Consider the following 27,163-nt stretch of genomic DNA (forward strand, 5'->3'; position numbering starts at 1 on the left):
AAGCCCGCCATCTCAGCCCTTCCTTAATCAGCTTCTTTTCAGAAATACTGGTTTCCTACCTGCTGACGTTCCGTAAGCATTTCAGTGCGAGCCTTGTTCTTTGCAGGAGGTTCTGCCTAACAATCCAGCAGTTCTACTCCCCGGCGGCCGACCCGGAGCCTCGGGAGGTGCATGATTTGTCCATGAAGTTCATCTTCATGGGAAAACAACCCTTAAGATGGGATGAAATACATTCTTCAAACTTTTTCTTTTCTGAACTGGTGTGTTGCTTTCTTTTATACAATATCACAGTGGGGAAATGTCCAAGTGGTCATGGGCTCACGGGAATAATAATGATGATGGTCCTTGACTGAGATGTAGTCCTTCTGTTTAACCATCTCGTCCTCATTACTAGCCAGTTCTGAGAATCCCGCCTGCTGGAAGGCCGATGATTATGGTTCCTGCCCGTACGTCTAAGAGGAGCTGGTCAGAAAGGGAGACTGTGGGGGGCACTGTGTGCACCCTGCTTCGCTTCCCTGCTGTATATGCGTGGACACACTCACTCCGTGAGGAGCCAGGCTGCTTTATTCAGAGGCCTTTGAGATGCCTGCCTTCGTGTTCTCTTCATTTATTTCTCTCATCTGCTAAAATCTGTTTGTGGGATGAAAAATGCAAAAACGTCCAAGGATCTTGGGGGGCACAGACACAGCTGAACAAAACTGTGGCCAGAAACCCTTCCCTTGGAAATTCCCCACCATGTTATAATTAGGGAAAGTGAAGCTAATAGAAGTGGGAGGAGTTGGTCCTTTTAAAATAATATAGATGTTGGAATCTTAGACTCTCAGACCGAGAAATGAACTCGAGGCCCTAACGCCCTCTTGGTTTGGAACTCCTTGGATAGGTCGGGAGGTTTGGGCCTGGGGCAGAGGGCGGTGCTGGAGTACTGCAGCAGTCCCTGTGATCCTCTTTCGAGGGGGGGGGGCTTCACTTACCGTAAAACTCCCCAGACCCACCCCAGGGAGGGAGCTTTGTTTGTAGAAAGGTTTCCACGAAGAAGTATAGGAGTAAGAGAGTTTAGAATATAATTTCCCTTGTCCTGCTGGTGTCTTTCCTTGTATTTAAAATTTTCCTTCCTGAGCCTTAGCCAAAATGTCATTTTTTAAGAATATTCCCATTTGTTTATGTGGTTAGGTTTTGGTTTTGGTTTTTGTTCTGCTTGTCTGGCTCTCTCTGGCTTGTCCAGGGCTGAAAAACATGCTTTTCCCACACTAATTTTGTGTGTCTGGCTGTGGTGTGCAGAGTTCCAGTGACTAAATCTTAATAAAGCTAAACTTTTTTTAAAAATACAATTTAAAATCCATACCTGGATCTCCCCTATTTCTGATTTCTTTTTAAATTTTGGCACGTAGGAAATGAAGTGACTGTATTTGTTTTCCAGCCACTGGTATTTATTGTTTGATGATGTCAGTGATGTGAGTGGCCTGGGTCTCTGCGTGACTGACTCCTAGTGTGTTCCTGGTGACTATTCTCTTGTGTGAGAGAGCCACCAGGTTGTCACAGCCAGTGACATCACCTAGCAGATCGTCCTAAGCCTGGCCACACGATGATACTCGGCTGTTACTGGAGTACTCTGTGTCCTGGGTAAACTTGCCAGGCCGAATGTCTCCTGTCCGTAGTATCTTGCGTAGCTCACAAACCCTCGTTGAGAAACCGTCATGTGAAATGAAGGCAATGGACAAGATGACCATGCCTCTTCCTCCCAGCTCTGGAATTCTACCGTTCTGATCCTTGCTCCTCTCGGTGGGCTTTAATTCTCCAAGTGAGATCTTGAGCCATTTATATACATTTTTATTCTCACTTCAACTGGCACATAGAAAGTACCTACAAAATGCTGGGAACTGGGGTCCAGAGATAGGAGATGCCAGATGTGCTCTCAAGGGACACAGCCCATGCATGAGATCAGAACAAAACCAACCTCTGGAATAAGGCAGCATGGTCAGTCCAGATAGCAGCGTGCGGCGGCCGCCCCGGGCACTCACTGGGAGTTGGAGGGAAGCCCTTCCCAGCGGACAGCGTGATGGAGGGAAATCTTGAAAGAGAAAGGTGGTAGATTGGGCTAGAGAAGCAGGGCAGGAATGGAAAGGTTGGGGGACAGAACAAGTGGAATCATGGTGCACTGGGCCACTGTCAGGCATGGCAGGACGAGCTGACTGTGGGAGGATGGCAGGAGTGGGGCTGGACATGAGGATAACAGTGGTTGCTGTTTCCCGCCTGCCTCTGCCCAGTTAAATAATTGGTGTGAGCATCATTGTGCAAATGAAGATGTTGAGACTTAGAAAGGCTAAGTAAACTCCAGAAGGACGCGTAAGTAATAGTTAAAAGAGCAGAATTTGACTTGGGTCTTTGTGAGACCAAACCTCAAGCCCTTTTCTCCTTGCCAACTTCTCTTCATCCCTCGATCCCTCCCTCCCTCCCTGGCTCTGACTCTCTCTGTCTCTGTCTCTGCAGAAACACCCCTTTGCCCCCGGGCCTGGCTGCCTTGCTGGGAATGTGGGTGTCATCCTGGAGATGATGGGGTGGATCTAGAAGGACTTTGGGAAGGAGGGTGGTGACACGATTAGGTAGAGAGGTTGGGGGGAAATTCAAGTGATCTGAATCAGCTGGCCTGCTCCACTGGGTGGACTCAGTCCTAGCCTAGCCCTGGAGAGAGCGCGAGTGGTATTCAGAGTCCCACAGACCTGGTCATCTGTCTCCTGTCCACCGTTGGCCTTTCTTGTGACCTGGGGCCTCTTTCCAAACCTGTGAGGACTAAAGAAAAATCCAAAGGAAAGAAAAAAGTAATATCAACTTGTCATTGAGCCTTTCCTACATGCCTTTGCTGAGCATTATGCCAATTAATTCTCCTAACAACCCTATGAGATAGAAGTGATTAGTGTCCCCAATATACAGATACTGACTTGCCTAAAACCACACAGTTTGTAAATGGTGAAGCTGGGGTGAAACCCCGGTGGGAGCTTTTACCCTCTGTGCCTACTGCCTTCTAGAAGAATGGGGCCTGGTGCATGGTTGGGAGTTCGAGCTTCTATCAATATGATTAGAGTTGTTTATTATTATCCATTATTTTTAGACAGAGGCTGAGAGCCAGACAGGAGCTGAAGAAAGATGGCGGAACTTAGGCCCACAGCCTCGTGACCACCAGCCAAGGGTTTTCTCTTCCCCTGGGCCCTCTCCCACCCCAGGCATGTGCACTAGAACTCCTTTCTCCCCCATGTTCCTGGCCTCAGAGGCTCCCTCAGGCTTTTCCTCTGCACATCCAGCTACAAGATGCCCTGGGTTGGGGGCCGCGTGCCAGGGTACATTCCCTCTGCTTCCTGATGGAAGTAGACTTCCCAGAAGTGGACTCTCCTCACTTATAGTCCTCATGGGGTCTGAGATCCACACCACCCCTTTCCGGGGGATGGCTGCCAGCCCCTGCCAGGCACCCTCTCCACCTCCTGGGTGTCCTCAGCCCCCAGTTCTCTTTCCAGCCAGCCCATGCCTGGCCTTTGGCAGCTGACTTACTTCTTAATTTCTGGAGGAAAGAGTGTGAAAGAGGGTTTGGTTTGGAGAAAGTGTCTGCTGACCTTCTCTCCTTCATTGTGATGGGGTTGCAGGCCTGGGAATCTTCCACCCTGAAGCCCACGGAGCCAGGTTCCTCCATGACCTGAGCTCAGGGATTTCAGGGCATACTCTCTGGGGGGTCTTTGCATCTGAAATCCACTTCTCTGTGGCCCCAAGAACCCTGATTTGGGGCAGGTTTGAGGAGAGAATGTGAAACTCATGTGTTTATTTAATAGGTGCTGTCAGCCTGTAGAGAAAACCAGAAAGTTTAATTGAAATTCAAGATTTTTGAAGAGTACACACTTTTTAGGGGTACTTGAGAGTTTAATTTTCGAATCCCAAGGGGTCACTTCTTTTGTTGCAGTGTGTAGCCTGGCTTTGCAGGGGAGAAGCACATCTTCCTTGACCCTCTTTCTGTCGAGGGCCTCTGGGTTATGACATGTCATTTCAATATATACGACCATGCAGTAGTTACCTGTGTCCAGCTAGGTAGAGCATGGCTGTCCACAAGGCTGATTGGACTTGGTAAAACGTCTTGGAATTTCTTTCATTATGTGGGTTGTGCTTTAAAAATAGCACATGCATTTGCCTGGACAGGAGTACCAGCCCCGGGGCAGCCTCCCCCCTCCCAGGAGTTTGCATTCTGTGCCTTGATGTGCAGGTGCCTTAGTGTGGCTGGTGCGTCAGCCGTGGTCACGCCACCTATTTAATTTCCACAAATTAATTGAGCATGTGTGTTTTGTGAGTGTGAGAAAGAGATGTTACTCCTTTGAATAGATTTACAGGCTAACCTGACACTATGCTGTGTTTGTTTACTATAGTTGCTTAATGGTGTTTTATGCAAGTCAGTGGGGTGGCTGTCAGCAGAACTCTGTCCAGAATAGTAAAGATGTTTCCAGATTGAGGCTGTAAGCAGCCTGCTGCATCCCGTTCACGAATAATTCTGAAAATTTAGAGGCAATCTCAGATTGCTCATTTGAGTTTTCTTCCTGCTCTTCTCAAGGAGGAATTATTTAGAGTTGAAATTTTTAGAAAATGAAAACACTGCTGGAGATTTAAATTATAATGTTAACCTGAGATACAAAACAAACTTACGTGGAGCTGCTTTCTTCGTAAAATTTATAATACCATAAAGCGGCACCAAAGAAAACCCCCTGACAAGAAGTGTTAGTTTTTGAAATTTGTAAGAAAAAAATGGATAAGTGTTTTTAGACACCTTATTTTGTTTTTCAATTGTTTTCATTGAGTGGTGTAAAGGTGTTGTAACTTTATTCTCATTTCTTAGACTTTTTAAAGTTCAAAAATGTGTCCAGGGTAGAACGGAAATCTTGTTGAGGCATTCCCATGTTGGTGGCATCTGGAGTTTGAAATGGGTGGTGGTGGTCATTCTTGGGGAAGGGGCTGGCTTTGGTAAGACTAGAACCCAAGCACCACCTGACTGTACCAGACCCAGCTGGACACACTATGACAAGTCTTCAAATGCTCAGGATCAGGACAGAACACGTTGCTTTTTTTAAGGTCATGTGTCTTTCAGATCATCGTCCCAGATGGTTTTGGCTTGGTCCTTATGCATGCTAGTGAGGTCGCTGGAGCAGATACTCTGTTTCTCTGTGCACCAAATCTCTGGCTTGAAGGGGCCAGCTGGCTTTCTCGAAACTCCAAGACTGATAAGTCCCAGAGCATGGCTGCGCTCGTGGTCTTCCATTCAACAAACGTTCATTGAGCGTTTCGTGTGCCAGGAACTATGCCTGTGAAGAAAGTGGGCCTGTCCTGGCCTGTGGAGCATGGCTGTCTAAATGCCCAGTGAGGCTCCCCCATCCACCAGGGCAGTTTCTAGAATGAGCTTTCATAGTTTGGGCATCTTCCTACACTCTGCAGATATTTACTGACTTGCCTTCTAGATGTGGAACAGGAACAAGTCTCCCTCAGGGAGCTGAGGGTCTAGTGAGAACAGAGACCAAGGGCAAGTAAGCCACAGGATGAGAGGTGGTGAGGAAGGAGCTCCACGTGGGGTTGAGACAGAGACAGATATGCATGGGGAGTGACTCAGTAATCTGGAGGGAGGAGCTGGGTGCTGCAAGGCGGTGGCTGGGGGGACGGAGGTAGGAGCTGGCATGGTGGGGCTGAGAGCACAGGTACCAGGGCTGGAGTCAGAGCGCAGAGCTGGGGAACATGGATTTTCCTCCCAGTAGGGTGGAAGCCCCTGAAGGATTTTTAAGAGGAATGATGGGATCAGATGCATGGTTTTGAAAGCTCACTCTGGCCAATGAGGGAGGAGAGGGTTGCCTGGGAAGAGTGGCCGAGGGGCGGGTGTTACAAAGCTGCCTCCATGGTCCAGGGAGGGAGGGAAGGATGACGTCGACCTTAGCAGGTGCTGGCCGGGGAGGTGGGTGAACAGAAGTGGGAGGTCTGGGAGGTAGAATCTGTCCACTGATATCCATGGGCTGGGTGGGGACATGGAAGAAAGGGAGGAATCAAGGGTGACTAGGTTTCTAGATGGAGAAGCTGAATGGATGGTTTACTGAAATGGGGAAATTGGTGGAGGAGAGGAAACATCTTGTACGATGGGAAGGGCTTGGGTAGGGGGAGATGAAGATTTATGAGGGCCTCAAAAGTTACATTCATTGTCTGTACACAGAGAGAGTCACTGTGCAGTCACAGTTTTCTAGTTCTGTTTAGATGCTTGAATTTGAATTAGGAAACTTACTTGGGTCATTTTATCCACTTAATAAATGTAAAAGTAATTAAGTAAGCATGTAGTCTACATCTGGATGCAGGACACTATTCAAGGCACTGGGGTCTGTGGGCAGATGTGATCACTGGCCTCAGAAAACTTTTCATCTAATTGGAAAGGCAAAGTGCAGCTACATGAAACCAGCAAGTAATTACCACTTGTAATCATCTAGAAAATTCTAAAGTACATGAAGTAGGATGGACTGTATGTGATGTTGAGAGAACACACACACAGGAGAGTTTGGGGCACATTCATTACGTCAGAAGGGTCTCTTGGAGCAGCTGAGTCATAAACTAGACTGAAGGAAATGTCAGCTCATATGGAGGACCAGAAGGTTAAGACACTTGAGTGAGGGGTGGGGAAATGCATGAATAAAGCCAGAGGAGGGGGACAAGCAGATGGGAGGGAAGCAGTGATGAAAACAATAGTAATAACTGTCAGTTAGTGAATGCATATAAATACCCAGCACTTTGGTGGGAGCTGTACCACCATTATCTTGTAAATCTTAAAGTCATCCTGCAAGATGTGTCCCGCTTTGACACATAGGAAAAACAAGGATTAGAGAAATAAATTATCCAGGGTCATGTAACTCACGGTTTGTACAACAAGGATTCCAGCCTTGCTCCTTTGTGGCTTCATCCCTTCCTGATGAGAAGAGGGGCCATGGAGGAAACTGCGGGAAGAGATGAAGATGGGTACCCGTGCAGGAGGAAGGGCCAGCCGCCCCATCGCTGGGGCTGCCTAGAGCTAGTTTGAGGAGATTTTGATTTTGGAGTTGATTCAGTGAGTAATTTGAAAACTTCCAGTTTCTAAAGCAGCACAATGAAACAACGACCATGTGACCAATAACATCCATATAGATAGAGTGGTAAAAATACAGGCTGGAGGATCACCCAGGTGATTGCAGGACAGCCTCATTAATGTTGATACGTCTGCAGTAAAGTTGAGCATGAGACAAGGATGTTTCCTTGAGCGTTGTCACTTGAAGTTCTTCTGGAAGAGATAGCCGATTCGATTAGATAAGGAAATAAGAGGTATAATGTAGTGGAAAGAAAGAGGCAAAATTATCATTATTTGCCAAAGATGTGATTGTCTGTCTTTTTCCAGGAAGAGAATGAAAACTCATGAGAACTGAAACTGTTTGAGATGATAGACGAGATATCTCAGATGGCTAATGTTTAAAATGGTTTAAAAATGTTTTTAAAAAGTTTCCTTAATATATGACCAATGAAAAATATAATAAAAATTATCCAAAAATTTAACCCAATACCTAAATAATTTATGCCCAGGAAAAACTTCAAAGATGTGTTCAATACTTCAAGGGAAAACAAGTATAAAGCCTACTAAGGGCTATAAAAGCAAGTTTGAATAAATGGAGAATTATACCAAGTATCTAGATAGAAAATCCAATATAGCAAAGATGTCAATTCTCTCCAAAATTAATCCATAATTTTAACAGAATTCCAGGTGACTTACAGCATGATTTTGGGGGGGGGGGATTTTCAAAATAATTCTTGAGTTCATCTGAAAGAACAAAAAAACTATGAGCATATTTGGAACAACTCTGAGAAGTAGGTAATGAGGGATGGGAGGAGGGGGGCATTTTTGTTTTAAAATGATTAAGTTATTAATTTAATTATAATGAAAGCTGTGCGGTTCTGCTTCCAGGAGAGACAAAAAAGTTAATGACAGAATAAGACCTAAGAATATATAAGAATTTAATTTATTATAAACTCAGATAGGTTTGTGATAAACTTACATCAAATCTTGATCAATTAAAATTTTGATTTAAATAAAGGAAAACATAAAAGCAGTAGAAAAGTAGCAGTAACTATTTACATAATATTGGGTGAAGAAGGCACTTGCAAACATTACATGAAAACCAGAAAATCTGTACATTTTACTACATGAAGTTTAAAATTTGTGTAAAAACAAACACTCAACGTTAAAGACAGCAAAGATGGAAAGGTTCTTACAAGATACTTGTTAGACAAAGATTAACATCCTGAGAACAGTAAGCCAAAAACATTCACTTAGAAAAACAAGTATGTATGAATATGTGGGGGCCAGTCCACACACGCAAAAAAAAAGACAAATGGTTAGTAAACATGAGAGAAACTGGTTAACCTCATTAATAATCAAAGAAAGGAGAAAGAGAGCCCATTTTTCACCTGTTAGATCAATGGGTAACCATGCAATCATAACCCCTGTCGAGGGTCTGAGGAGGCAGGCACTGTGCACACTGCTCCTGGGTAGGTATGACTGCTTTGGTGAGCCTTCAGCAATGTCGATCAAAAGTCCTAAGAAAAAACAAAAAATCGAAAACCTCTCCTTGATCCAAATGTTCCATTCTAGGAATTTATCCTAAGAAAATACCGTAATTCAACAAGTGAAAAGTGAGATATAGACGAGGCTTTTCACCGAAGCTTTGTTTATCATAGTAAACATTTCCAGACATTCCATGTGCCTGTCCAGTGTTTAAAGTGTCAGCTGCAGAGCAACACAGTGTGACCTCCTCCTTAGTTTTACCCACCTTTCTACCCTGGTGCCCGCACAGTTGTGCCCGCCCTCCTTCCCGGGGCCCAGCCCTGAGCCTGCCTGCTACAGGTCTCTGTAACCCTGCTTTGGCGGGCCCTTCAGTGACGGTCACTGCCTGCTGTCTCCGCCGAGTGCATGGGGCTGGCACGCCTGCGGTGCCTGCCCTCCCGTCTTCCACCCAAATTTCTCCACACCTGCCTCCTAGAAGCTGCCCCGTTTATCACCCTGCAGTCCTGGCCCACTCCCCTAGTCTTTTCCCACTTTCTGTCTGAACCCGAAGATGGATGGGGTGGGCAGAAATCAGGCAGGTGTGAGGCCAGTAGATCCAGGAGAGGTTAGGGTCGGGGGAGGTGGTGAGGTAGGAGGAGCAGAGCGGCAGGGCCAGGCATCCCCTGGGGGGGTGTCCTAAGGATCCTGCAGCAGCTGTGGCTGTGGTCCTGGTGAGGGTGCTGCCTCCCACTCTGCACTTCAAATTCTTATTGCCCCCTCAGACAATACCCCCGTTTGTCACCTGGGCCACACTGCCACCCTTAGGGGGATGTGCCAATCTGCAGGGGTAGGGGGGCATGCAAATAAAAGGAGCACAGAAGGGCCCATCAGGGTCTCCTCTTGGTGAGAGTTTATCTTTTGGTGAAGGTAGAGCCCACATTAGGAGCTTTTTCCTTATTCTTCTCAGAGTCTAGTGCAGGAAATGCATTCATTCTCCGCTCCGACTGTCCACCCCCGCCCCCCTCTCCACCAGCACTGGCGCCTGGCTTTGCATACAATGGGTGCTCAATGCATATTTATGGGGTGAGTGATTGGACTAGGTCAGTGTCCCTGGAAATGGAAAGAAAGGAGAAGACGGTGAGGCTTTGTAAATGGAAAAACTGTGGGACTTGAATACACTTGTAATGAGAGCATAAAGGTTTCCTCCTTTACTTTTTAAAATCAACTTCTGTGAATGAGCTGAATGTGAATTTCCATATTAAAATGTAATTTGCTCAACTCAGAAATCAAAGGGGCAGATCAGCCATTTGGGAGGGGAATCCCCACTCAAGTCTAGCATCAGGGGTGCTTTATTGACAAGTGGCCTTGGCTGTCACCCCACTAACAGCTCTGGCTCTAGAAACCAGCAAATCAAAGGGAATTGGAACGGATGTGGGATGGGTTGAGAGTGACTGTAATGATAGCGTCTGCAAGTGGCAAGCATATCAATTGTAATCCTGAGGACTCGTTATTTTGATTATTGAATTATCTCTTGTGCTGATTTGCCACTTTCGGAAGTGCTCAGAGCTCCCCACTTCAGCAACTGCTGGGGCTCCCCAGTTTCTAGCACAGGGGCTGGCTCGCAGGAGCCAGAGCACACCCCACTGCCAGAATCACCTTCCCCTTGACCGCAGTACCAGCCACTGTAGTCTGAGCACTAGGCCAAGTGTCACCTCACTTATTTCCTCCAGGCAGGCACAAGGATTATCCCCACTTCATGGGGGAAGAAACCCAGCCCCTCCCTTATCCCCTCTCCACCCACCTCGGTCTAAAACCACCAGCACCTCCTTCCTAAGTGCAGGTCTCCCCGCACCGGCTCTGGGGCCAGGTGGAGCCTTTCCCTATTCAAGTCCCATCTGTCACCTCCCTGCTCAGAACCAGCAGCGGCTCCCGCATGAGAGGTACTGGGTCGCATCTGGACCATCTCCTCTCCCGGGTCCTGCCTGCCCCTGCCCTCGCTCTGAGGTCCAGCCGCCCGGCCCTTCTTTCACTCCAGAAACCTTGGTGCCACTTTCCACCTGCGGGCTTTGACTGCCTGTCCCCTGCTCTCACTTCCTGGGGGAGGCACAGCCAGTTCTAGAATTGGGGGAATGAGCTTAGGGGCGGATTCTGCTCTTGGGTGGAGGGGGCAGCTGACACAGGAAAGGAGGAGCCGGTCTTTACCATTTAATGCATTTGCCGAGTGTCTGGGATACAACAGGCCCTGCGCCAGCTGCTGGGAATGTCATGGTGAACCCAGCAAAGTCCTCGCTCTCTTGCAGCCTAGGACAACAGGGAAATAAATTCAGGACAGGACAGGTGCCAGGAGTGAAGGAAAATAATGCAGGTGAGGTGCTTCCGGGTAGGGAGTCCGGAGTGGGGCATCTCCCCTCAGATGAGCAAGAAAAGGCCTGTAGGAGGGAGGCCTTGAGTAGGGACCTACATGGAATGAGGGAGGGCTCTGGGCAGGGAGCGTGGTTAAAATCAAGGCCTGGAATGTTCTCGGAGCAGCAAGGAGGCAGTGGAAGGCCGGGTGGGCAGTGGGAAGACATAAGGACATGAAGGCTGGATAGAGTCCTGTGGGTCAGAGTTACAGTCTGGGATTTTATTCTGAGTGGGATAGGAAGCCATTGGAGGATTTTAAGCAGAGGAGTTACCTTGTAGGTTTTAAAGTTTCCCCTGGCACTTGACAGGGTGGAGACGGGGAGGCTTGAGGTCTGTTGCAGTAGTCCAGGCAAAGATGGCGGTGCTTGGACCAGGCCATGTCGGCCGATGTGGGGGGTGGTCCATGTGAGATGTGGTTTGGAGGTGGGGCCCCCAGGCTTTGCTGGGGGATTGGATGTAGGTGTGAGAGGACTCACGGAGGAGAGGAACTGCAGGTCGCTGATGGTTTGATGGGGAATTTTATTCCATGCCTTCCGCCTGTGACTCGGGCCTTCTTGGACACAGCGCTCAGCCCCCAGTGCCATGTGCCTCCCGTCTGGTCACTCCCTTGGTTTGGGAGTGACCAGAAAGAACAGAAAGAAACATCCCTTTCCTCAGGGCACTTCTGTCAGTGTTTACGTCTCCCTTAATTAGTGTGAGCGCTCCACTGTTTCTCTTACCAAACCAACTGCTGCGTCAGAGCTGAGCTCTGCCTCCCCCTCTTCCCCCGCTTCCCCCTCCTCCCCCTCTTCCCTCTCATCCTCCTACTCTTCCTCTTCCTCCTCCTCCTTCAGTGTCTGGCTTTCTATCTCTGGAGCCTGGCCCAGTGTTTGGCACGTAGTACATTTGCAACAAATGCCTGAATGAATGAATAGATGAATGAGGCTTAGAGAGATGAAACTTGCCCACTTTGTGGTGGTGGTGAGGGTCTTCTGACACCACTCTTCCCCCCAGGGAGCTCTCTTCCCTCTCCCTGAACCCCCCCCCCCCCCAGGATGGTGTTAGGGGCAGCATCTGCAGTGGGATCTCCAAACGCTGTGGGCAGGTGGGCATTGGTCTTTGCCCGTCATTTCAGTCCTCTCACAAAGGTGCGTGCTCGCTTCCTGCCTCTCCCTGCTCCTCCCCCTCCCCTGCCTCCCACTCCCTCCCCCTCCTTCTCCCCGCCTCCACAGGTCACCCTCTGGAACACCCAAAACCTCCTGATGGAAGTGTTTGTTTCCATGTGTCGCCCTGTGACGTGTGATCCCTTCCATGAGGAAATTTGCCAAATGCACTCTGCGTCCCATCAGGCTTGTAGTCTAAATTAGACCTTCCAGCTGTGTTTGGATTTCAAGCATATGCATGGAAACTTCTATTCCCTTTGCTCCCTCCTCTGTGAGCAGCCGCCATGTAGGGGACAGAAGGCGGGTCCCTGAAGCCTTGGGGCACTGACCTCTCCTCGGAGGCCCAACAGCCCCCTGGGGGAAATGGACAGTGTGGGGACTGGCACCCTGCCCCCGCAGGGGCCTGCTCAGGTCAAGAGAGAATGAAAGTCAGGCCTGTGACCCTGCGTGGGGCTCTGCGGGGCCATCAGAACACACGGAAGAGGGAGCTCTGTTCCAGGTGCCTTGGTGATACCACCCTCTCCTGCAGCTGATGGATTCAGAGCTCCCTGAAGGGCACCAATCAAACCTATTTTCTGGGGAGAATAGTCAACCATATAGAAGCCTCTGCCCCCCCAGCACAGACCTGCCACTGTGAGAGAGCAGAAAAGCTAGAGCTGCGGACGTGACCCTGGGACCAGGGGCACTGCCTGGAGTTCCGAGTGGGCTCAGCTCTGGAAATTTGTGGAGTTCTGCCAGGGAGCTTCCCTTCTAATTCAGTGATGCTGTCCTGGTGGTCCTGGGCGTTTGGGGTGCAGAAGCCTCTCCTGGGAGACAGCCACTGGACGTCCACAGCCCCAGATCCGGCCATCTGGTCTGGCCAGTATGCTGCACTTGGTGAGACGCCCTGTCCTGGAGCTGGCGAGCCTTCAGAAGCTGTCCCGTCCCCAAGCGGCTGCAGCAGCTCCTCTTACTGGAGTGCAGCCTGCAGTTCCCACCATCCGCCCACCACAGCAGCGCCCTTAGGTGTCAGCTCTAAGGCCGGAAAAGAGCGGACTCAGGGACCTGGTTCTGAGCACCCTTGTTTGTAAAGACGTGTGTGCCCACGGGAGCTCAGCAGGGTGCTGGCCTGGCCACTGGCTCTCCAGCAGCTGCAGACACTTCCTCAGTTGCTTCAGCTCTAAAACAAGCCGGTTGGGCCTGATCATTTCTAAGGTACCTTCAAGTCCCTAAATCTTTGAAAGGCCAGGGTTTGCAGGAGGTCACTCGCATGCTCTTTGTGAGGTGCTGGGTCCTGGCCACCACTTGTTCCACAGAAGGTGGGAGACACCAGGTCCCTGGATGCTTGTCCCCTCCCTCACCTGTCCTTCGCCCTCTGACCCCCTCCTCTGCCCCTACCCTCTTTGGAGGTGCTGTGGGTCTCTGTGTAGACATCCTGATGGCAGTTACAACAGTAATACAAACCCATCCTCTCATCCGAATCTTTCAATCTGGAGGAGCATGCAGGGCATTTGTTACTATTTTCATTTGAAGGATGATGATCTGAGGTGTAGACAGGGCAGCCAGCAAACAACATGTGGACTGGAATCCAGGGCTCCTGAAGTCCTTTCCAAATCCACACAAGAGGCCCACCACTGTAGGCAGATTTTTATAAAGAGGAGCATAACTTCCTTTCCTTGGAAATTGTGGCTCTTTTGAAAACACCCATTCTCGCAAGATCTTCCGTTGCAATGCAGTTTGCTTTGTTTCATTAAGGAAGTTCAGAAGGTAATAACTTTTTGAAAAAATCTAATAAATTTGAAGAGAGAAAATGTTAAATTGCATTTTGTAGGCTCTAAACTCTCAAATCTGTTTCATTTCCTGAATGCATAATCTCAAATGCATTTTATATCCTGAATACATATCTTGCTTTTAAATAATACCAGGACAGCCAAACCAATAGGCAGGTGATAACATGCTCACTGACAACCTGAAAGTTTCTCCTTGTCTTCCTGGCCACAAAAACCCTGAATTTCCCTATTTCATGTTTCCCTAGAAATAACCTAACTTGGAATTGGTATCTTGACTCTTCTCTGCAGCTGTGTTACACTGCTAAGTGGGGCTAAGGCCTCCAAGGGTGCCTCTTTGGGTTTGTTTTCCTTTCCTTTTAAAATGGATGTAGGAAAAGTGTACCCCAAAGGGACTGAGAGTTTTTGCAAACACCCCACCACCCTGTTCAAAACTTCCATTTGTAGATTTCTTTCCAAGCACCACAGAGATGCAAACTTCTATATTTTGGAGCATTTAAATAAGCTCTAATTTTGTTGTCCTAGGTAACTATGAGAGTTTTTAAAAAGCAATCTAAAATTGGAACAGAGTAGACACTTCCTCCTGTTTCATTTGTTTAACAAATGTTTGTGATGTGCGAGCACCGAGGTGTTCAGAGGAGGAGGTGCAGGGGAGGGGTCCTCTGGGGGGATGCAGGATTTTATCAAGAGGAGAAGGCAGAAATGAATGGAGTTAATAAAAGGTGGGGAAGGAGGACAGTGCAAACATCTGGGGAAATGCTGAGAAGTCTGGGTTCATGATTGCAGCTTAATTATGAGGGTAATTCCGGAAAGCAGACTGGGGTGTAAAGAAAGCCAAGGAGTCTGCACCTTCCCTGGCAGCGGGGACAGGTGGAGGTTTTGGAAGAACAGAGAGTAATATCCAACATGTGCATTAGTGAGAGAAATATGGTCCTGAAGCCTGAACCTTGCCCAGGACCTGAGTTTTCTACTGCCAGGACAAGCCTTGAGGGAGAGGGAGAGGGAGAGAGAGAGGGGTCCGTGGGACTGAACCAGCCATAAGGGGCTGCTGCAGTTAAGTAACCAGGAGTGTGGTGGAGAAGAGAGGAGATAACGGAGGGGAAGGTTGACCAGGAGAGGACGGGACGGATGGTGAGCAGCAAGGCTCTAACCGGGTGTGGAGGCAAGGTGAGGCCACTGTAAGGCACAGGTCTATTTGAGCGTGCAGACCTCAGACTGCAGACACCCGCAGTGTGCTCACTAACCCCGGGGCCTCCTAGGACAGAGACCACCTTGGTGCTGCCTTCGGGCTGCTGGCCCCTGCTTCCGTACTGGCCCTGGTGGCGCTCAGCTCACGGTGCTGGCTGGGCTCTCCTCTAATTGATGCTTGGAGTATCTGCGGTGGTGGTGTAGGCAGCATGGAGGCTCCCAGGGCCACAGGCTGGATGGGGAGCCCCTCCCAGAGGGCTGTCCTCCAGCACGTCCTCCTTGTGTTGTGCCTGAGTATGTTTGGGCTGCTGTAACAAAAATACCATAGACTAGGGGAGCTTACAAACAGCAGAAACCTATTTCTCCCAGTTCTGGAGGCTGGCAAGTACAAAGTCAAGTCTCTGGCAGATTTGGTGTCTTGTCACTGTCCACTTCCTGGTTCTTTTTGTTGTGTCCTCACATGGCAAGAGCTTGCTGGGGTCTCTTTTATTAGGGCAGTAATCCCATTCATGAGGGCTCCATCCTCATGGCCTAATCACCTCCAAAAAGCACTGCCTTCAAATACCATCACATTGGGAGATAGGTTTCAACTCATGAACTTTGAGGGCAGATAGACATGCCATCTACAGCAGGTTAGGTGGTAGACAGGCTTATGGATTGCTAAACTAGATTAACTTTTCTGAAAAACAGCATTCTATAATTTTAAAGCTGTGTTTTCACCAGGGGGAAAAAAAACCAAAAGAGGTGTCAACATAAAACACTGACAAAAGAGAAGCCTGAATTCTTGTTATTCATTATGAACCATGAATTCAAAAATGTATCTGATGATGGTGAGCTAGACTTTTATATTTTCTTCTTATAAATCTCAAAATATATCTTGACTTAAATTTAAAAAGCTCAAGTTCTCCATAGTCATTTTTGTAGACATGCTTGCAGTGAGTCAACATTCTGTGTCGTTCTACTGCATGTGGAACTCTGGAACCGGCTGAGACAAGTATAAGCTTATGTTTCTTTCCACTGTTTTTTTTTTTCTTTTTTTAAGGAAGGATCAGAGAACCTTTAAAAATGTTTTTCTCAGAGTGAGCTCTAAGTTTGCATTATTGTTTGTTATCAGCTCTTCATAGTGAACCCACCAGTGGTTAAGTGGCCTCATTTTTAGTTAAGTGTGGCAGGTGGGTGTCCAATAAATGTTTACTGGATGTCTTAATGTGAGCTTGTTTTAGGAAAAAAATGCATTTATTAGCATTATTCAGCAAACTTGCATGAACTCAGCAAATAAAGTAACTAATTTCTTATTATTTAACATCTATAATGGCCCTATGCCAGTAAAGGCTGCATTTGAGAAGACAAAACAAGCTTGGGGCTTTCATCTTGCCTCTTTTTTCTCTCTCTTTCTCTGTAAAAGATAAAAGAATGAAATGCCATTTTGGTTCCCCACCATTCAGGCAGTGTGTGGGTGGAGGGTGTTTTAAACATTCCCACTCATGACTGAAGAGTGCCTATGAAAAGGAGGAAGCTGCCCAGATCCCTGTGGTGCCCGCAGAACTGGAGCTGGTGCAGTCAGGAGGGGCCCGCTTCAGTAAGAAAGCACCAGCAAGCACTTCTCCCAGACCAAAGGTGAGGTCTATCAAAAGCATCTGTGGTCTTCTTGCTTACAAAGCACATCTCTGGGTATCCCTTGTACCAAGTCTACACCATTCAGGGCCAGGAATGCCTGTTCTCCTGATGAAACCAACTTCTTCTCCTGCCTTCTTCTTTTCTGGAGCCAAAAATCACAGACCAGTACCCCACAACTTCTGGGATTCCAGCTCTAGCTCCCTAGTTCTGAGGGGAGGAAGGTCACCCCGAGCACAGTGGCCCCATCAGTCCACCCAGGACTATCCGAGGGCCTGTGTAGGTAGATCTTGTGTGGCTCTTAGGGTATGTGGGTGGAGGAGTTTCATCAAAGGCTGGTCCACTCCTACACTGGAGAGTAAGTCATCCCTCCCATGCTGTCAGGGTTGAATTGTGACCCCCAAAAAGATATATTGAATTCCTAATCTTCTGAACATGATCTTATTTGGAAATAAGATTTTTAACAGCGGTAAATGAAGTCATTAGGTTTAGCTCCAATCCATAATGACTGGTGTCCTTATAAAAAGGGGAAATTTGGACAGAGACACAGACATCCACAGAGGGAAGACCATGTGAAGGCATACACGGTGCTGTAGTCTGAATGTGACCCCCACCCCCAAATGCATATGTTGAAATTCTCTTGCCCAATATGATGGTATTAGAAGGTGGGGCCTTTGGGATGTGTGTAGGTCATGAAGGTGGAGCCCTCAGGAACAGGATTAGTGCCCTTGTTAAAGAGGGTCCAGAGAGTCCCTAGTTCCTTCCACCACATGAGTTCACAGTGAGAAGATCCCAGCTGTGAACCAGGAAGGGGGTTCTCACCAGAATGTGACCATGCCGGTGCCTTGATCTCGGACTTCCCAGCCTCCAGAACTGTGAGTAGTAAATTTCTGTTGTTCACAAGCTACACAGTTAGTGGGATCTTGTTATAGAAGCAGGAGCAGACTACCATGCAGGGAGAAATGGCCATGTGGCTAAAAATGATGCATCTATAAGCCAGGCAACCCCAAGGATCGTGGGCAAACATGAAGATGAGGCAAAGAAGCTTCCTCCCCTGGAGCTTCAGAGAGAGCATGGCCCTGCCGACACTCTAGTTTGGAATTATAGTCTCCAGACCTGTCATATAATAAATTTCTGTTGTTTTAAGCCACCCGGTTGGTTGTACTTCATTATGGCAGTTCTAGGAAACTAACAAACATGCCAACTTGCATAAGCATTCAAAGGGCTTCCTTTGACATAGATCACAGAAACCAGACTCATTGTTTCCTTCACCACTTCCTCTTTATCTCTTCTTATCTGCCCTTCTTGTGAACACAGTGACATAAAACGTTTTGTGGGTGTAGAGGTAGGGTAGTGTAACAAAGCAGAAACCCAGAGGCTGTCCTCTCCACTGTGGGTAGGGCGGACTAGGGAAAGGGGAGAAGAGCTGCTGGAAGCCGCTGCCATGATGGAGACCAGGCACCAGGGGCCTTGGAGGGTGGAGGCCAGGTGGAGGATGCATGGAAAAAAGCCAAGAGTGTGCTCAGAGTACAGTTGAATAAGGAAGGAGATTTGGGGGTGAAATACAGAATAAATTCATGGCTTTGAACTTCAAGACTCTCTGGTTTTGAAAATTATCCCATGCTTTGGAGAATGTGACAAACTGTAATGCTGAGGGTGGGAATGAATTTCCATTTTAGAAACAATTGTGGGTTCCATTGCCAACATGATTAACTTCAGGAATTGGAAAAGGTGGGAGCATGAAAGGTATAAATTTGAAAACATGGTAGGACTTTGGCATTTGTGGGTTAGGATTAAGAGTTTTTACCATTGTGTGACTATTCCCCAAGTGGAAGTGGGTCTAATGACACTACTTCATGTGTGGTGTGGTCAGGATTATGGGTGTAATTCACAATGTGAATCGCAAGAGAAAGAGTTAGGTTCCAAAGGGCCTCCAGCGGCCCTAGACTCTATCACATTTATAGGAGTTCTTGAATTTGGGGATTTGACCATTTGGGATTTGTGACGATCTCATGATGGTACTTTCAGAAGGCAATAGCCAAGGAGAAACAGTGTCTGTGGGCAATACTGTTCATGAATTTGGGGATCAGAGAATTAGTGCCAGCTTGCAACTGCCCCCCTCATTCAGCAGATGAGGAATCTGAATCCCAGTAACCCTCCAACAGTTGTACTGAAGATACTGAATCAGAACCAGAATCCATTTTTATATGGCTCTTTCTATCATCCCAATTAACAAACATTTTAAAGTAATAACCATATGGCCAGCACTGTGAGACATAACTTTCATCTCACAGCCTGTAACCTAATCAAAGAGGCAAAGCCAATCTCCCTGCCTTTGTTTGATGAAGACAGTAAGAGCAAGAAAAGGCAGGAGGGCCTTCAGTAGATCCCTTATGCCAGAAAACTCAGAAAACTAGCCTTTTCTTCATCTGTATCCTGAAATAATGACATTTGTCTTGTCTTCTGGACTAGTGACATGGAAAAGCTTTGAAAGCTATAAAGTGCTGTGAAATGCACTATTATTGGAGAAGTGTTAGCAATAAAGAATTCAGAGAAGTAGAGGACTGGTGTGGATTGAGTGCAGCCTCTGTAGTGGGTATAATTTTGACCAAAGGCATTTGTGGCTGAGGAGGGTGTCCAGGATGAAGGGACATGCGCAGAGGTCGGAAAGTGTGAATTGGGGAGTTTTTTGATCAGCTGATCAGTTTGGCTGGGATGGGGAGTTACTGGCCTTTTCCAGCCAATATCTGAGGTCAAGTCCAAATCAGAGTGACTCAAGGGATTTGGTACAGAAAAGCACCATTGTAGATAGTCATCTTTGCACAGATTATTATTTTTCATTTGTGACAGGTCTAAGGCACATTATCTCTGGAATCTCTTAGCAAATGTCTGCCCCGCTGAGCAGGGAGAAAAAGCATTTTACTGAAACAGATGTTAGCACTTTATTCATCCTCCCTCTTGTCCTCCTTTGTTTATTTCTTTTGCGTGTATAAAAGTTAAAATAAAAAAGTAGAAAATTCAAATCAAGGTGGTAGTATATGCAAAGAGTCTGTCAATTTAAACTTGGGACTTTGTTAATAGATTAAAGGTACCCATCGCTTCTATCTGCGTTTACTTTGCATTGACTTCAATGGCTGTTCTGTAGGGATAGCCGAGCAGATTTTGACCCCATATGCTCAATGTTAATTCGATTCATATGGGTTCTTAATAGCTTTGGTAATGTGGAACTGTGTTTGACACTGTTTTTGTTTGTGGTTAGATGATGTATTCAGTTCTGAAAACTTGGGGAGGAAAAAAACCAAACAGAAAATGCTGACAACCTGCCTGACTTTAATCCCATTCACCTTCTGCAGCTCATAAATCTTTCACAGCTAAACTTCCCCTGGGGGTCAGAGAACACTTTTGGTGTGCGGGCACTGCTATGGTGTCCTTTGCCAAAGAGCAGCATTTGGTTTGAACCCATCAGTCCAGACTGAGCTCACCAGAGCCTTCAGTTACTGACCTTCCTTAAGGATGTCTGTAAGGATGGCTCACGGAATGAGGGTGGCAGGAAGCCTGCGTACCATGTCGCATGATGGACTAGTTTTTGCCACTTGGAGTATCATAAGCATACAAACGAGCACCTGCTTATAATTATGGTATAATATAATATTTAAGAAACACAGATTTACTTGAATTTGCAACTCTTAGGTCTTCAGCTTTTAGGAAAGCAATAGATTCATTCATTCAACGCATACTTAGTGAGGACTGGGCGTTGTTCTAGGACAATGTGCTAGCAATGGAGAAGACAAAGTCTCTGCTTTCAATGGGCTTCCATTCTCGTAGGGGTAAGAGTAAGCAAATCCATGAATGAATGTGTAATGTAATATCACACGATAATTATGACTGTTAGGAGAAAATTACAAAGGGGAGGACAGTAGACCATGACTTGGGGAGGCTAGGCTTTCGAATGGAATAGTCAGGGAAGGCATCTTCGAAGAGGTGACACTCAGCAGAAATATGAAAGAAGTGAGAGATCCCAACTTTTGCTTATCAGGGGGGAGGGCATTCTAGGGAAGGGGACAGCTGGTGCGGAGGCCCTGAGTGGGATGAAGTTGGCCTATCTGAGGAACAGTTGAGAAGGTCACTGTGACCGGAGTGCATTGAATGAAGAAGAAAGTAATAAAAAATGGGGCCAGAGAAATAGCCAGGAGCCTGATCAGGGAGGGCCTTATAGACCGTGGTGAGGATATTAGATTTTGTTCTAATTGTAATGGAAAGACCATTTTTAAAAAAATCACTCTAGCAGCTACATGGAGAGTGGAGCATAGGGGAGCAGGAGAGGAAACAGGGAAGGGCAGACACTATTGCAAGATTCCAGAGGTGAGAAGAGGGTGGACTTGACCTGGGCTGGTGGCGGAGGACACAGGGAGTAACTGAGATGAGGAGTACTTTGATGGTTGACACGATTTGTTGCTGGGTGAATGTGGGGTGTGGTTATCAGGGTAACAGCTTTAGTCTTATTCTCCAGTTGGTGATGCCCATGGGTGACCGTCCTAAACCCCTACCCCATCTCCCCAGAGTGAATATGATTCCTGGCAGCTGAGTTCATGGCCCCTCCACATAGGTAAAGAATGATCAAAAGCCTTAGATGACTTTCAAAATTGTAAATAAAAGTTTAACTTAAATGTGGTATGTTTTCAGTGAAGAAAAGAGTAACGATTTTGCTTGCTTTGTTATCACCTTTTAAAAACCTTTCCTTAGCAACCTTTCAAAACCACAGCAGATGTTCCTTAGAAAAATAAAGTAAATTGCAATTTCCAGGAAGAAGAGACCCATTATGGTGGGCTCATTAAGAAGTTCATTATTTAGTGTATTGGAAAGATGGAGTTTAATTTATAGTTTCTTCTGCTGGATAAGAATCTTAGACAGAATCAGGACAGTTAATGGTGAAAAGAAAGCAAGTAATGAAAATGCAGATTTTTCTCTCCTCAGTTCTGGCATTTGAGGTTTTAAATCTCAACTCAGGGTTGGGTGGACTCATTTTGAATTTCCTGTTTCCTTTTCTTTTGTTCTGTTATTATTTCTTCCTTCCTCCAAGGCTGATTATCAGATTTTTCCCCTGCAAAAAATAATTCAACATTCGTTACATGGTTTCTAAATTTTTCTAAGACAACTATGCTATTGCTTTAGGATACTTTTGTTTAAAAATGTGCAAGATTGATGATGTTGGGGGTGTTAACCATTTCTTGATCTTTTTCTGAATAAATAATCATCCCAGGAATCTGTTCTACTCTAAATTAGCTGACCATTGAATATTTTCCTGTTCTTTAAGATTGCATTTACAGCCTGTGATTAGGTATATTTCATTGCACTGAAACTTAAATGCTGATATTAAAATGGTGTCAACTCTTGGTTTGTATCTGTGAACATGCAGAGTTCAGGTTCAGAGTGGTCCTGCAAGGCCAAAGCCAATATTGTTTTATTTTGGGAAGCATGGACAAGACCAGCCCCCTGGTCGCACATCGTGGATTCAGCCCTTTATGGTTCATGGCGCTCATAGCTTTGCCTCCAGCAGAGTATCAGTGGTTGACTTTAATGATGAATCTGATTTGATAACAAGATTGTCATTCTTTGGCTGATATACATGTTGTGCAGATTCTCCTTTATTCATAAGAATACAATTTAATAATGTTTTACTTCTCCCAAAGAGGAACAAATTTCTAGACCCCTTTGGACACAGGACTCTGCTCTGGGCTGGAAGGAATTCTGAGGCTAAGACTCAGCTTTTGACCACACCTGACCACCGTGAACACAGGGCACTCCTGCATGTCAGTCGTTAACAACAGTGGCTCCCAGTTATAACCACTTGGTATATGCTGTAATCCACCCAACCATCTGGCAATGTTGTTCTTGAAACAGAACTGAGACTCAGAGAGAGTAAATGGCTCTCTCAGGGCCCCCAGCAGTGACCAGCAGGACCAGCGTCCGAAACTGGTGGGTAGGAGGCTGCAAAGTAAAAGACAGAGTAACGCTTTCCTTTGGGATATATACACCCTAGAAGGGAAGACCAAGAGGTAATTATATGAAACTTCAAGAAGACCATGACTGAATATGGGCTCCCGCTTCACATAAATGCTGAGAGACAGTGGATAAGAACAGCTGTCAGACTTTGGTGGCATTAGCCAGCTCTTTGGGGAGATAACTTGAGTGGAATTTAATTAATAACCACTGTTCTGAATGATTCTTTTCAGGAGGTTTTAGAGCCTGCCTTCGTAAGAAAGCTTGTGCTCAGCATCCTAGGTTTCTGAGTATCATCCCTGCACCTGACCCCTCCTCCCGTCAGTCACCCCTCCCCTAACATGCTGACACTAGGAAATCAGTCCATCTACATGCTTCCACCTTTCGCTGTTGGCCAGCTCTCTACAGCTGTCAGAAATGCCATTCACGGCTCATGGTTTTCTGTTGGTTTTGTTTGTTTGTTTTTAAACCGCATAACTTGTATCAGGATGCTTTTGGTTGAAGTAATAGAAAGCCAGGTTCGGACTGACTTAAGCAACAGGAACACTTACTGGTTTACATAAATTGGCAGCCAGAGACAGAGTGAGTCAATGTTGATTCATCTGGCAGTTCAGCAGTGTGATTAAGGACCCAGGCTGTTTCTGTTTGTCTGTTCTGCTTCCACACGGACAGCTTTATTCTGTGATTGGTTCTCTTTGTGGGCGCAGGATGGCTGCTGGAAGCAGGTGGACTCACATGCCTCCTCTTCCACGTCTAGTGTCATATAGATTCTGGCTTCACATTGTGGCTTATAAGGGTTAGGAAGGATTTTCCCAGAAACCTCCAGTAGTTCTCACTTTGTATCTCTTTAGACAGACTGATTTCACATCTCCATGGCTGAACCAATTAATGGCAAGAGGGGTAGGATGCCCTTAGACCGTGTGTGCCTACCTTTTGAGCTGAGCTCAAATCCTCCGGCCACAGACTGCTGCTTGGAGGGGACAGAGTTGACCAAGGGCAGCATCAACAAGGTCCATTGCAGAGACTCAGAGCCACTGGTGTTTTCTGATGTATCCTATTTTCCATCCTCGCAGGCAGGATTTGGGGCTGATGAATAGTTTGATATGCAGTGCTACAAAATGAATTGCTTAAAATTATTAGGAGCCAGGTGGCAGGTAATCTATAAACATCAAAACATGTGCAGCCTCATTAGCAATCAGGGAAATGTAAATTAGGGTCATGACATACTATTTTACTCCCACTAAATTGGCAAAAATTAAGATATCTGACAATACAAAGTGCTGACAATGATGTGTGTGGGGAAACAGGACCTCTCATGTACTGCTAGTGGGAGTGTCATCTGGTACAACCACTTTGGAACAAAGTTTGTATTATCTTGTAAAGCAAAACATGCATATACCTGTTGACTTAACAAAGGTATGTATACATTTATAGGTATATATACTAGAAAAACTTTTGTAATTTCATCAAGAGACATGTTTGAGAATGTTCATTACAGTACTACTTATAATAGCAAAAAAAGTTGGGAACAATCTAAATGTCCCAGAACAGGAGAACAAATGAATGCATTATGGTATAGTCATGCAAAGGACTATTATACAGCAGTGAAAATGAAGAAACTACAGCTGCATGCAGCAACATGATGTATCTTAAAAACCTATTGTTCAGTTAAAAAAGCAAGTTGTCAAAGACTACATATAGTGAAATACGATGTTTATAAAACTCAAAAGCAGTGTACTATTAGGATACATCCATGTGCAGTAAAACTGCATTTAAAGGCAAGGGTGGTTATCTAGGAGGGGTAGCTGGGAAGGTGGGATCCGGGAAGAGCACCAAGTTATCCCCAGTGGCGTTGATAATGAGATCTAATCTTTAGTTAGGTGATAGAGTCTGGGGTGTTTGTTTTATTTGGGGCTTTATAACTTCTATCCATCATGTTATGTTTCAATATGTCAAATGTTACATATTAATTTCTAAAGTATAGGCTTCTGAGCTCTTAAGCAAATGTGATTGGTTGCAGTAGAGTGACAAAGTAATGAGATTCTTGCAGAAGGAAGCCATGTCTCATGAATCAGTTAGTATTCCCAAAAGGAACAAGTCATCATGCAGTTGAGAAGTCTTTGACTAAAGGCTCTGTCTTAAGTTATTAAAACCCTGACATCATTGTGGGGTTTTCTTTCGTGGATTGGGAGGCAGGGATCAGAAGTAAAAAACAGATAAATACGTTTTTTAAAAAGAGGAATTAAATGAGCCTTCCTCTATGTGCAGAAATGTAAGCTTTTTGCTTCTGTGGTGGCCAACGTTTGCCTTGTAGCATATTTTTAATGGGTGATTTGGGAGAGGAACGCACAGGGAGGAGAATCCCGTGGTCGGAGGGAGTGCGGAGTGCAGCCTGGCGAGACCCTGAGCAAATGCGGTTTAAGCTCAAGTCCAGGGCCTGTTCGGCTCAGAAATGGGGCACGTGAGCTGCAGTGCGGATGGCACACCTGTGTGGTGATTCCCACTTCTCATTAAATTCCCGCCCTGGGCATTGAGGCTGGTGGGAAAACACTGTCACTCCTGGGGTGAAGGCTCTTGCCAACATAGCCTCTCCTAGGATATTCTGTCACAGACTCTCTTAATGCTTAAATGATAAGGTCTGTTCCTCGTGAAGGCGAGGCTTCTGGTGTCTTTCACTCGATTCAGCCCAGTCTTTCAGTCTGCTCTAGAAGCTTCCCACATCTCACTCAGGACGTAGACCAAGCCTGTGTTTGAATCCCTGTCTCACCACCAGCGACTACACTGGACAAGCGTGATTTTTGTCAGCCTTTCTCTCAGTGTCCCCATGAGTAAAATGAAAGGGTTCAACTAGATGACGTCCCTTTTTTTTAAAACCAGGAGAAAAATCAAAGTTTAATAGCATGTATACATGGAAAGACCTGGAAAAACCAAGTAACTAGATGAGTTCTGAGGTCTCTTCCAAATTCAACCTTCTGTGACTGTAGGAATCCCTTTGTAAGAAGTCACAGTCCTCCCCACATCTCCCAGAGTCGGCGCGAGGCTCACGGTACTTGCTTGCCACTGCTATTCGTGCTTCAGATAATGCAGACGGACCTCTGTAATTCCCTGCTGACACTGCTTATCATTTGGATTAGTTATATCCCTGGTACCTCCCCCCAAACCATGCAAATGATAGTAAACTTAGCAACGACAAGCTAGACCTTTCCAGGGTCCTTCCAGAGCATGTTAGATACAGAACTTAGATGGGGTGTGAAAAAGCCCATCAACTTCAGTGAGTCTTCCCGTCCTCGCGAATACAGAAGTTACCAGTAGCTAAGCTTTCTCTGGGTCCGGGGGAAATGGCAGTGTGGGCTCTTGTCTGTTGAAGACAACGCCCTGGATACCGCGTGACAGACACCACTGAGCTTCCACAAAGCTCCCTAAACAGCTGTGTCCATGGACCCAGAGTGAAGGAGGTCATTGAGAAGGGACTGAGGACAGTAGAGTCTGGTTTGCCCCGAGCTGCCTGCTCCTAAAAGGTTCTCAACCCTCCAGAGTCCTGCGGGCTCGCCGTGTGGACACACATGGCACGTGTCATTTTCTGGCGCGCTCTCCCCACTCACCCAGGAGACTCACTGCACCACACGTTATCTAACCCCCCAGCACCGGACGGGGTGGCCACTGCCCTCCTCCAGAATTCTCTCCTCTCGTCTTTCCGCTGCTGCTGCTGCTGCTGCTCTCTTGGACTCTCTTCCAACTTTCTGGTTTGTCTTTCATAGTCACTTTTCTTTCTCAGCCTGTCTTCCCATGTTCGCTGTTGCCAGGGTTCTGCCCCTGGCCTGCCCTGCAGTCTACAAAAGCAGAGCAGAGAAGTGCGTGTAGACTTGGAGGGTCTGCTGGGATGCAGGACCTGTGCCGACCGCGGCGGGCAGGCCAGCGCCGGCCACCTCCACCGCGTGACACCTCCCCATCTGGGGGCCAGGTGCAGCCACCGGCCTCACGTTTCCGGTGGTGTCTGTCCTCCTCAGAAACCGCCGGCACCTCGGTGGCTTCACCTCTGTGCGCACTGCCCATGTGTTTGCCATTTCCTTTTAAATTTCTTTCTCTTTTTAGTACTAAAAAAAATCAATGATATAAGTGATAAAAAATTTTAATCGAAATTTACTTTGTGGTCTAGAAATAAAATCATGGAAAGTAACTATCCCCAATTCTGCCCTTGCCAACCCAAGTCTCCACCTCAGAGCCAAGGCCTCTTCCCACTTCCAATGCAGTGTCGTCTAAATCTGCTTCTAAGCTTCCGATCTTTTCTTATGTGAGTCCCAGAGCCCCACTGTGGGGGCAAAAAGCCTGGATTAGTCACCTCACATTTCTTCCTGGATGGTGGTTCCATTTATTGCTGGGGTCAGGTGGAATTTTAAGGTGTAAAGCAAGAAGAGGAGTCACCCTGGGCCAGATATTTATCTCTCTTTTAAAAAAAAATATTTTTATTATCACTTTATTCCCCTTTTGAC

At 46.6% G+C, this 27,163-nt stretch overlaps 1 protein-coding gene and 1 long non-coding RNA gene across 3 annotated transcripts in view; both read left to right on the forward strand.

Annotated features, from left to right (window-relative positions):
• ZDHHC14 (zinc finger DHHC-type palmitoyltransferase 14) overlaps nt 1–27,163 on the forward strand; it is a 242,980-nt gene that overhangs the window by 85,869 nt on the left and 129,948 nt on the right. The gene's annotated exons all lie outside the window — the stretch shown is intronic.
• LOC116665455 lies at nt 1,571–25,219 on the forward strand. Its single transcript, XR_004322087.1, has 3 exons — nt 1,571–2,911; nt 19,722–19,724; nt 25,209–25,219. It is a non-coding gene; the product is annotated as an uncharacterized LOC116665455 (long non-coding RNA).

The sequence above is a fragment of the Camelus ferus genome, chromosome 8 (assembly GCF_009834535.1).
Source record: "Camelus ferus isolate YT-003-E chromosome 8, BCGSAC_Cfer_1.0, whole genome shotgun sequence".
Taxonomy (NCBI): Eukaryota; Metazoa; Chordata; class Mammalia; order Artiodactyla; family Camelidae; genus Camelus; species Camelus ferus.